The sequence below is a fragment of the Arachis hypogaea genome, chromosome 11 (assembly GCF_003086295.3).
Source record: "Arachis hypogaea cultivar Tifrunner chromosome 11, arahy.Tifrunner.gnm2.J5K5, whole genome shotgun sequence".
NCBI lineage: Eukaryota > Viridiplantae > Streptophyta > Magnoliopsida > Fabales > Fabaceae > Arachis > Arachis hypogaea.
The window spans coordinates 69,983,699-69,993,319 of record NC_092046.1 but is presented as its reverse complement, the minus strand read 5'-3'; the positions used below and the strand labels follow the sequence as shown (position 1 = coordinate 69,993,319).

Below are 9,621 nucleotides of genomic sequence, written 5' to 3'. Positions count from 1 at the left end.
GCGCCAGGATGCTCCCATTCTGGGCGTTCAGCGCCAGAACTATGCTCTGTTCTGGCGTTTGAACGCCAGATAGATGCTCCTCCAGGGTGTGATTTTTCTTCTGCTGTTTTTGATTCCGTTTTTGATTTTTTTATTTATTTTGTGACTCCACATGATCATGAACCTAAGAAAACATGGAAAACAACAAAAATAAGAATTAGATAAACATTGGGTTGCCTGCCAACAAGCGCTTCTTTAATGTCAATAGCTTGACAGTGGGCTCTCATGGAGCCTCACAGATGTGCAGAGCTTTGTTGAGACTCTCCAACACCAAACTTAGAGTTTGGATATGGGAGTTCAACACCAAACTTAGAGTTTGGTTGTGGCCTCCTAACACCAAACTTAGAGTTTGACTGTGGGGGCTCTGGTTGACTCTGCTTGGAGAGAAGCTTTTCCTGCTTCCTCTCTATGGTTGCAGAGGGAGATCCTTGAGTTTTGAATACAAGGGAGTTCTCATTCCATTGAAGGACTATTTCACCTCTGTCAACATCAATCACAGCTCTTGCTGTGGCCAAGAAAGGTCTTCCTAGGATGATGGATTCATCCTCTTCCTTTCCAGTATCCAGGACTATGAAATCAGTAAGTATGTAAAGGCCCTCAACCTTTACTAATACATCTTCTACTTGTCCATAAGCCTGTCTTCTTGAGCTGTCTGCCATCTCTAGTGAGATTTTAGCAGCTTGCACCCCATAGATTCCCAGTTTCTCTATTACAGAGAGGGGCATGAGGTTTATTCCTGAACCAAGGTCACATAGAGCCTTAAAGACCATGGTGCCTATGGTACAGGATATTATGAACCTTCCAGGATCCTGTCTCTTCTGAGGCAATGTCAGTTGATCCAGATCACTTAGTTCATTGATGAACAAGGGAGGTTCAACTTCCCAAGCATCAATGCCAAACAATTTGGCATTCAGCTTCATGATTGCACCAAAAAACTTGGCAGTTTGCTCTTCTGTAACATCCTCATTCTCTTCTGAAGAGGAATACTCATCAGAGCTCATGAAGGGTATAAGGAGGTTCAATGGAATCTCTATGGTCTCTAGATGAGCCTCAGAGTCCTTTGGTTCCCCAGAGGGAAGCTCCTTATTGATCACTGGACGTCCCAGGAGGTCTTCCTCCTTGGGATTCACGTCCTCTCCTTTCCTCACAGGTTCGGCCATGGCACTTATGTCAATGGTCTTGCACTCTCCTTTTGGATTCTCTTCTGTATTGCTTGGGAGAGTACTAGGAGGGATTTCAGTGATCCTTTTACTCAGCTGGCCCACTTGTGCTTCCAAATTTCTAATGGAAGACCTTGTTTCATTCATGAAACTTACAGTGGCCTTAGATAGATCAGAGACTAGATTTGCTAAATTAGAAGCATTTTGTCCAGAGTTCTCTGTCTGTTGCTGAGTTGATGATGGAAAAGGTTTGCTATTGCTAAACCTGTTTCTTCCACCATTGTTAAAGCCTTGTTGAGGCTTCTGATCCTTCCATGAGAAATTTGGATGATTTCTCCATGTTGAGTTATAGGTGTTTCCATAAGGTTCACCTAAGTAATTTACCTCTGCTATTGCAGGGTTCTCAGGATCATAGGCTTCTTCTTCAGAAGATGCCTCTTGAGTACTGTTGGATGCAGCTTGCATTCCATGCAGACTCTGAGAGATCATATTGACTTGCTGAGTCAATATTTTATTCTGAGCCAATATGGCATTCAGAGTATCAACCTCAAGAACTCCCTTCTTCATAGGCGTCCCATTAATCACATGATTCCTCTCAGAAGTGTACATGAACTGGTTATTAGCAACCATGTCAATGAGTTCTTGAGCTTCTGCAGGCATTTTCTTTAGGTGAATGGATCCACCTGCAGAAGTGTCCAGTGACATCTTTGATAGCTCAGATAAACCATCATAGAATATATCCAGGATGGTCCATTCTGAAAGCATGTCAGAAGGACACTTTTTGGTCAACTGTTTGTATCTTTCCCAAGCTTCATAGAGAGATTCACCTTCTTTCTGTCTGAAGGTTTGAACATCAGCTCTAAGCTTGCTCAGCTTTTGAGGAGGAAAGTACTTGGCTAAGAAAGCCGTGACCAGCTTATCCCAAGAGTTCAGGCTGTCTTTAGGTTGAGAATCCAACCATAATCTAGCTCTGTCTCTTACAGCAAAAGAGAAAAGCATGAGCCTGTAGACTTCAGGATCTACTCCATTAGTCTTAACAGTATCACATATCTGCAAGAATTCAGTTAAGAACTGAAAAGGATCTTCGGATGGATGTCCATGAAACTTGCAGTTCTGCTGCATTAGAGAAACTAATTGAGGTTTAAGCTCAAAGTTGTTTGCTCCAATGGCAGGAATGGAGATGCTTCTTCCATGTAAATTGGAATTAGGTGCAGTAAAGTCACCAAGCATCCTCCTTGCATTATTATTATTTTCGGCTGCCATCTCCTCTGCCTGTTCGAAAATTTCTGAAAGGTTATCTCTGGATTGTTGTATTTTAGCTTCTCTTAATTTTCTCTTCAGAGTCCTTTCAGGTTCTGGATCTGCTTCCAGAAGAATGTTCTTATCCTTGCTCCTGCTCATATGATAAGGAAGAATGGCCAGAAAAATGATAATAATAATAGAGATCCTTTATACCACAGTATAGGGATCCCTTTGTGAGTGGAAGAAAAGGGGGAGATAAAGAATGTAATATAAAGGAAGAAACACAACTGTGAGAATGGAAGAGATGTGAGATGAGATGTTAGGATATGAATGAATAAATAGAATAGGATGAGAGAGAAGGAGGGAATTTTCGAAAATTATTTTTGAAAAGGAGTTAGTGATTTTTGAAAATTGTTTTTTTGAAAATTGTTAGTATTTTTTTTTTTCGAAAATTTTTGAAATCAAAAATAAAAATAAAAATAATTAGTTAATTAAAAGGAAATTTTTTTGAAAAAAGGGGGAGATATTTTCGAAAATTAGAGAGAGAGAGTTAGTTAGGTGGTTTTGAAAAAGTTAAGAAACAAACAAAAAGTTTGTTAGTTAGTTGAAACAAATTTTGAAAACCAATTTTGAAAAGATAAGTAGTTAGGAGGTTAGGAAAGATATTTTGAAAACATATTTTTGAAAAAGATAAGATAAGAAGATATTTTTGAAAATATATGATTGAAGTTAGTTTTTGAAAAAGATTTGATTTTTAAAATCACAATTAATGACTTGATTCATAAGAAATCACAAGATATGATTCTAGAACTTAAAGTTTGAATCTTTCTTAACAAGCAAGTAACAAACTTCAAATTTTTGAATCAAAACATTAATTGATTAGTTATTTTCGAAAATTTGCTTATAAAAATAAGAAAAAGATTTTTGAAAAATATTTTTGGAATTTTCGAAAATAACTAAGAATTTTGAAAAAGATTTGATTTTTGAAAAAGATTTTGAAAAAGATAAGATTTTCAAATTGAAAATTTGATTTGACTCATGAGAAACAATTTGATTTTTAAAAATTTTTGAAAAAGTCAACTCAATTTTCGAATTTGATGAGAGAAAAAGGGAAAGATATTTTTTTTTATTTTTGAATTTTTATGATGCAAGAGAAAAACACTAAAAGGATGCAATGCATGAAATTTTTAGATCAAAACAATGAATGCATGCATGAATGCTATGAATGTCAAGATGAACACCAAGAACACTATGAAGAACATGATGAACATCAAGAACATAATTTTGAAAAGTTTTTAATGCAAAGAAAACATGCAAGACACCAAACTTAGAATTCTTTAATGCTTAGACACTAAGAAATCAAGAATGCATATGAAAAACAAGAAAAGATACAAAACAAAAAATCATCAAGATCAAACAAGAAGACTTACCAAGAACAACTTGAAGATCATGAAGAACACTATGAATGCATGAAATTTTCGAAAAAATGCAAGATGCATATGCAAGTGACACCAAACTTATGATATGACTCAAGACTCAAACAAGGAACAGAAAATATTTTTGATTTTTTTTTGAATTTCTAATTTTTTTGGATTTTTATTTTATATTTTTCGAAAATTAAAAGGAAAAATAAGGATTCCAAAATTTTTAATATGAATTCCAGGAATCTTGCCATGTTAGTCTAAAGCTTCAGTCCAGGAATTAGACATGGCTCACTAGCCAGCCAAGCTTTCAAAGAAAGCTCCAGTCCAAAACACTAGACATGGCCAATGGCCAGCCAAGCTTCAGCAGGTAGATCAGGAACAGTAGCAGGTGGATTAGCTCCAACTAGCTTGCTCTTGATAACAAATTGCAAGCCTCAGTCCAAAAGAATTTAGACATGGCTTTACAGCCAGCCAGGCTGCAACATATAATTACATGGGCTGGAGTGATTATTGAATACCAATCCCAAAGTAGTTTGGGTATGGCTTTACAGCCAGATATGATTCAACATATTTCATGAAACACTAGAATTCATTCTTAAAAATTTTGAAGCCATAGAATAATTTATTTTTGAAAACATTTTTATTTTTTTCGAAAACAGGTGAGAAAATTTTAGAAATTTTTTTGAAAAATTTTTGAAAATAAAACAAAAAGAAAATTACCTAATCTGAGCAACAAGATGAACCGTCAGTTGTCCATACACAAACAATCCCCGGCAACGGCGCCAAAAACTTGGTGCACGAAATTGTGATCTCCAGGCTCGAACAAATCCTAGTAATGGCTCCAAAGCTTGGTGCTCTGATCTTAATTCATGATTGTCACAACTTCGATACAACTAACCAGCAAGTGCACTGGGTCGTCCAAGTAATACCTTACGTGAGTAAGGGTCGAATCCCACGGAGATTGTTGGTATGAAGCAAGCTATGGTCACCTTGTAAATCTCAGTCAGGCAGATATAAAGTGATAATGGTGTTTTCGAATATTATATAGTAAAATAGGGATAGAGATACTTATGTAAATCATTGGTAGAAATTTCAGATAAGCGAATGGAGATGCTTTTCGTTCCTCTGAACCTCTGCTTCCCTGCTATCTTCATCCAATCAGTCTTACTCCTTTCCATGGCTGGCTTTATGCAAGGGCATCACCGTTGTCAGTGGCTACATCCCCTCCTCTCAGTGAATAATATGCTCACGCACCCTGTCACGGCACGGCTATTCATCTGTCGGTTCCCGATCATGCTGGAATAGGATTCACCCTCCTTTTGCGTCTGTCACTAATGCCCAGCACTCGCGAGTTTGAAGCTCGTCACAGTCATTCAATCATTGAATCCTACTCAGAATACCACAGACAAGGTTTAGACCTTCCGGATTCTCTTGATTAGGAGATCTAAGAGATACTCATTCTAGCTTAATTCATGTAGAACAGAAGTGTTTGTCAGGCACGCGTTCATAAGGGAGAAGGATGATGAGCGTCACACATAATCATCACCTTCATCACGTTCTTAGGTGCGAATGGATATCTTAGAAGAGAAATAAGAAGAATTGAATAGAAAACAGTAGTACTTGCATTAATCTTTGAGGAACAGCAGAGCTCCACACCTTAATCTATGGAGTGTAGAAACTCTACCGTATGAAAATACATAAGTGAAGGTCCAGGCATGGCCGAGATGGCCAGCCCCCTAAACGAGATCAATAGTCTCCTAAGATGAACAATGGATTAAAACTGAGACCAAAGATGCCTAATACAATAGTAAGAGGTCCTATTTATAATAAACTAGTCACTAGGGTTTACATGAGTAAGTAATTGATGCATAAATCCACTTCCTGGACCCACTTGGTGTATGTTTGGGCTGAGCCTGAGTGTTGCACGTGCAGAGGCCATTTGTGGAGTTGAACGCCAGTTTCTGTGCCAGTTTGGGCGTTCAACTCTGGTTTTGGATCCTTTTCTGGCGCTGGACGCCAGATTTGGGCAGAAGGCTGGCGTTGAACGCCAGTTTACGTCGTCCATTCTTGGCCAAAGTATGGACTATTATATATTGCTGGAAAGCCCTGGATGTCTACTTTCTAACGCAATTGGAAGCGCGCCATTTTGAGTTCTGTAGCTCCAGAAAATCCACTTTGAGTGCAGGGAGGTCAGAATCCAACAACATCAGCAGTCCTTTTTCAACCTCTGAATCTGATTTCTGCTCAAGTCCCTCAATTTCAGCCAGAAAATACCTGAAATCACAGAAAAACACACAAACTCATAGTAAAGTCCAGAAATGTGAATTTAACATAAAAACTAAAGAAAACATCCCTAAAAGTAACTAGATCCTACTAAAAACATACTGAAAACAATGCCAAAAAGCGTATAAATTATCCGCTCATCAGGAATAGAGGTAGATCAAGCCAAGGTAGAGGTAATTGAAAAATTACCGCCACCTGCCAATGTAAAGGCAATCAGAAGCTTTCTGGGGCATGCATGATTCTATAGGAGGTTCATAAAGGACTTTTCAAAAATTGCAAAACCTCTGAGAAACCTGCTAGCTGCTGACACGCCATTTGAGTTTGACACAGAGTGTCTGCAGGCGTTTGAAACCCTGAAAGCCAAGCTGGTTACAGCACCAGTCATCTCTGCACCTAACTGGACATTACCATTCGAATTAATGTGTGATTCCAGTGACCATGCCATTGGTGCAGTGTTGGGACAAAGGCATAACAAGCTTCTGCACGTCATTTACTATGCCAGTCGTGTTCTAAATGACGCACAGAAGAATTACACAACCACAGAAAAAGAGCTGCTTACAGTGGTTTATGCCATTGACAAGTTTAGATCCTATTTACTAGGATCAAAAGTGATTGTGTACACTAACCATGCTGGTCTTAAATATCTACTCACAAAGCAGGATTCAACACCCAGGCTCATAAGATGGGTGTTGCTTCTGCAAGAGTTTGATATAGAAATAAGAGATAGAAAAGGGACAGAGAACCAAGTAGCTAATCACCTGTCCCGGTTAGAACCAGTGGCTGGGGCGTCCCTCCCTTCCACTGAGATCTCTGAGACCTTTCTGGATGAGCAACTCTTTGCCATTCAGGAGGCACCATGGTTTATAGACATTGTAAATTATAAAGCTGTGAGGTTCATACCCCAGGAGTACAACAGGATGTAAAAGAAAAAACTAATTTCTAATGCAAAGTACTACTTATGGGATGAACCATATCTCTTTAAGAGATGCGCTGACGGAATGATCCACAGATGCATCCCTAGAGAGGAGGCACAGAAGATCCTGTGGCATTGTCATGGATCACAGTATGGAGGACATTTTGGAAGTGAGCGAACAACCACTAAAGTCCTCCAATGTGGCTTCTATTGGCCTACTCTCTATAGAGATGCCCGAGAGTTTGTGCGTAACTGTGACAGTTGCCAAAGAGCTGGTAACTTGCCTCATGGTTATGCCATGCCTCAACAAGGGATCTTAGAGATTGAGTTGTTTGATGTATGGGGTATAGACTTCATGGGTCCTTTTCCACCATCATACTCAAACACTTACATTCTGGTGGCAGTAGACTATGTATCTAAATGGGTGGAAGCAATTGCCACACCCACTAATGATACCAAGACTGTGCCGAAGTTCCTCCAGAAACATATTTTCAGCAGATTTGGTGTTCCCAGAGTACTAATCAGTGATGGGGGAACCTATTTCTGCGATAAACAGCTATACTCTGCTATGGTTCGATATGGAATTAGCCACAAAGTAGCAACTCCGTATCATTCACAGACAAATGGGCAGGCTGAAGTCTCTAATAGAGAACTAAAGAGAATTCTAGAACGGACTGTAATTGCCCGTAGAAAGGATTGGGCAAGGAGCTTGGATGATGCTCTGTTGGCATACAGAACAACATTCAAGACTCCTATACGAACCTCTCCATACCAGCTTGTGAATGGCAAGGCTTGTCATCTGCCCGTGGAACTGGAACATAAAGCCTACTGGGCAACCAGATTCTTAAACATGGATGCTAAGTTAGCTGGTGAGAAAAGATTGCTCCAGCTAAATGAGCTGGAAGAGTTCAGACTCAATACTTTTGAAAATGCAAAAATTTATAAAGAAAAAGCAAAAAAGTGGCATGACAAGAAATTGTCATCCAGAGTCTTTGAGCCAGGACAAAAAGTTCTACTATTCAACTCTAGGCTCAGATTATTCCTTGAGAAATTAAAATCCCGGTGGAGGGGACCATATGTGATTACAGGAATGTCACCATATGGATATGTTGAGCTTCAAGATATTGATTCTGACAAAAAGTTCATTGTCAATGGACAGAGAATCAAACATTATCTTGAAAACAATTTTGAGCAAGGATGCTCAAAACTGAGGCTTGAATGAAGCTCAGTAAAGGTCCAGCTAAAGACAACAAAGAAGCGCTTGCTGGGAGGCAACCCAGCCATTCCTAAGATTGGAACCTTCGTGGTATAGGCTAGAATTATTGGCGGCCATTCCTGAGATCCGGAACGTCTAAACCTTGTCTGTGGTATTCTGAGTAGGATCTGGGAAGGGATGGATGTGACGAGCTTCAAACTCGCGATTGTTGGGCGCGTGACAGACGCAAAAGGATCAATGGATCCTATTCCAGCATGATCGAGAACCGACAGATGATTAGCCGTGCGGTGACAGCGCATTTGGAATGTTTTCACTGAGAGGACGGGAAGTAGCCATTGACAACAGTGATGCCCAACATAGAGCTTGCCATGGAAGGAGCCTTGCGTGCATGAAGAAGAAGATAGTAGGAAAGCAGAGATTCAAAAGACAAAGCATCTCCAAAGCCTCAACCTGTTCTTCATTACTGCATAACAAGTATTTATTTCATGTTCTTTTACTTTTTACAATTAAATCTGAGAATTATTGATATCCTGACTAAGAGTTACAAGATAACCATAGCTTGCTTCAAGCCGACAATCTCCGTGGGATCGACCCTTACTCACGTAAGGTATTACTTGGACGACCCAGTGCACTTGCTGGTTAGTTGTGTGGAGTTGCAAAAGTGTGATTGTAATTTCGCATACCACCCCACCCAAAGTTTGGGTGGTTCTTCCAACCTGGGTTGTATGTCTTAGAGTGTGGATTATATGGTGGTCTGGATGAATTGTTCACATAATTGGCTTGTTCCCAGTCACCTTCAGATTCTGGAGCATTCCCTTCTTGTTGAGAAGTTTGGTCTTGAATGACTGAGGCTTGATTGGCCTCCATCCTTTTGGTTAGAGCTGCTATTTGAGTTGTAATTGCCTTTTTCTGAGCTAACAAAGCATCTACAGAGTTGAGCTCTAGCACTCCCTTCTTCTGAGTCCTTTCTGAAGCATAGAAATACTCATTTTCAGCTACAGTCTCAATGACATCTATGGCCTCTTCAATGGTTTTCTTTTTGATGAATGAGCCTCCTGAAGAATGATCCACTGTCTTCTTTGCTTCATAGGATAAACTCCCATAAAAGATATGTAGTTGTACCCACTCATTGAACATTTTAGGTGGGCATCTTCTTGTCAGATCTTTGAATCTCTCCTAGGCCTCATAGAGTGTTTCTCCATCTTGTTGTCTGAAAGTTTGCACCTCAGCTCTCAGCCTGTTGATTCTTTGTGGAGGGTAAAATCTTGCAAGGAATCTCTTCACGACCTCCTCCCATGTAGTTAGGCTATCCTTGAGGAATGATTCCAACCACTTTGCTGCCTT

General features: G+C 39.6%; 1 non-coding gene across 1 annotated transcript; it reads left to right on the top strand.

The window, feature by feature from the left end:
• The first annotated feature begins 1,958 nt into the window (after positions 1–1,958).
• On the top strand, positions 1,959–2,066 carry LOC112725558 (small nucleolar RNA R71). The gene has a single exon (XR_003164659.1). It is a non-coding gene; the product is annotated as a small nucleolar RNA R71 (small nucleolar RNA).
• Positions 2,067–9,621: the final 7,555 nt, after the last annotated feature.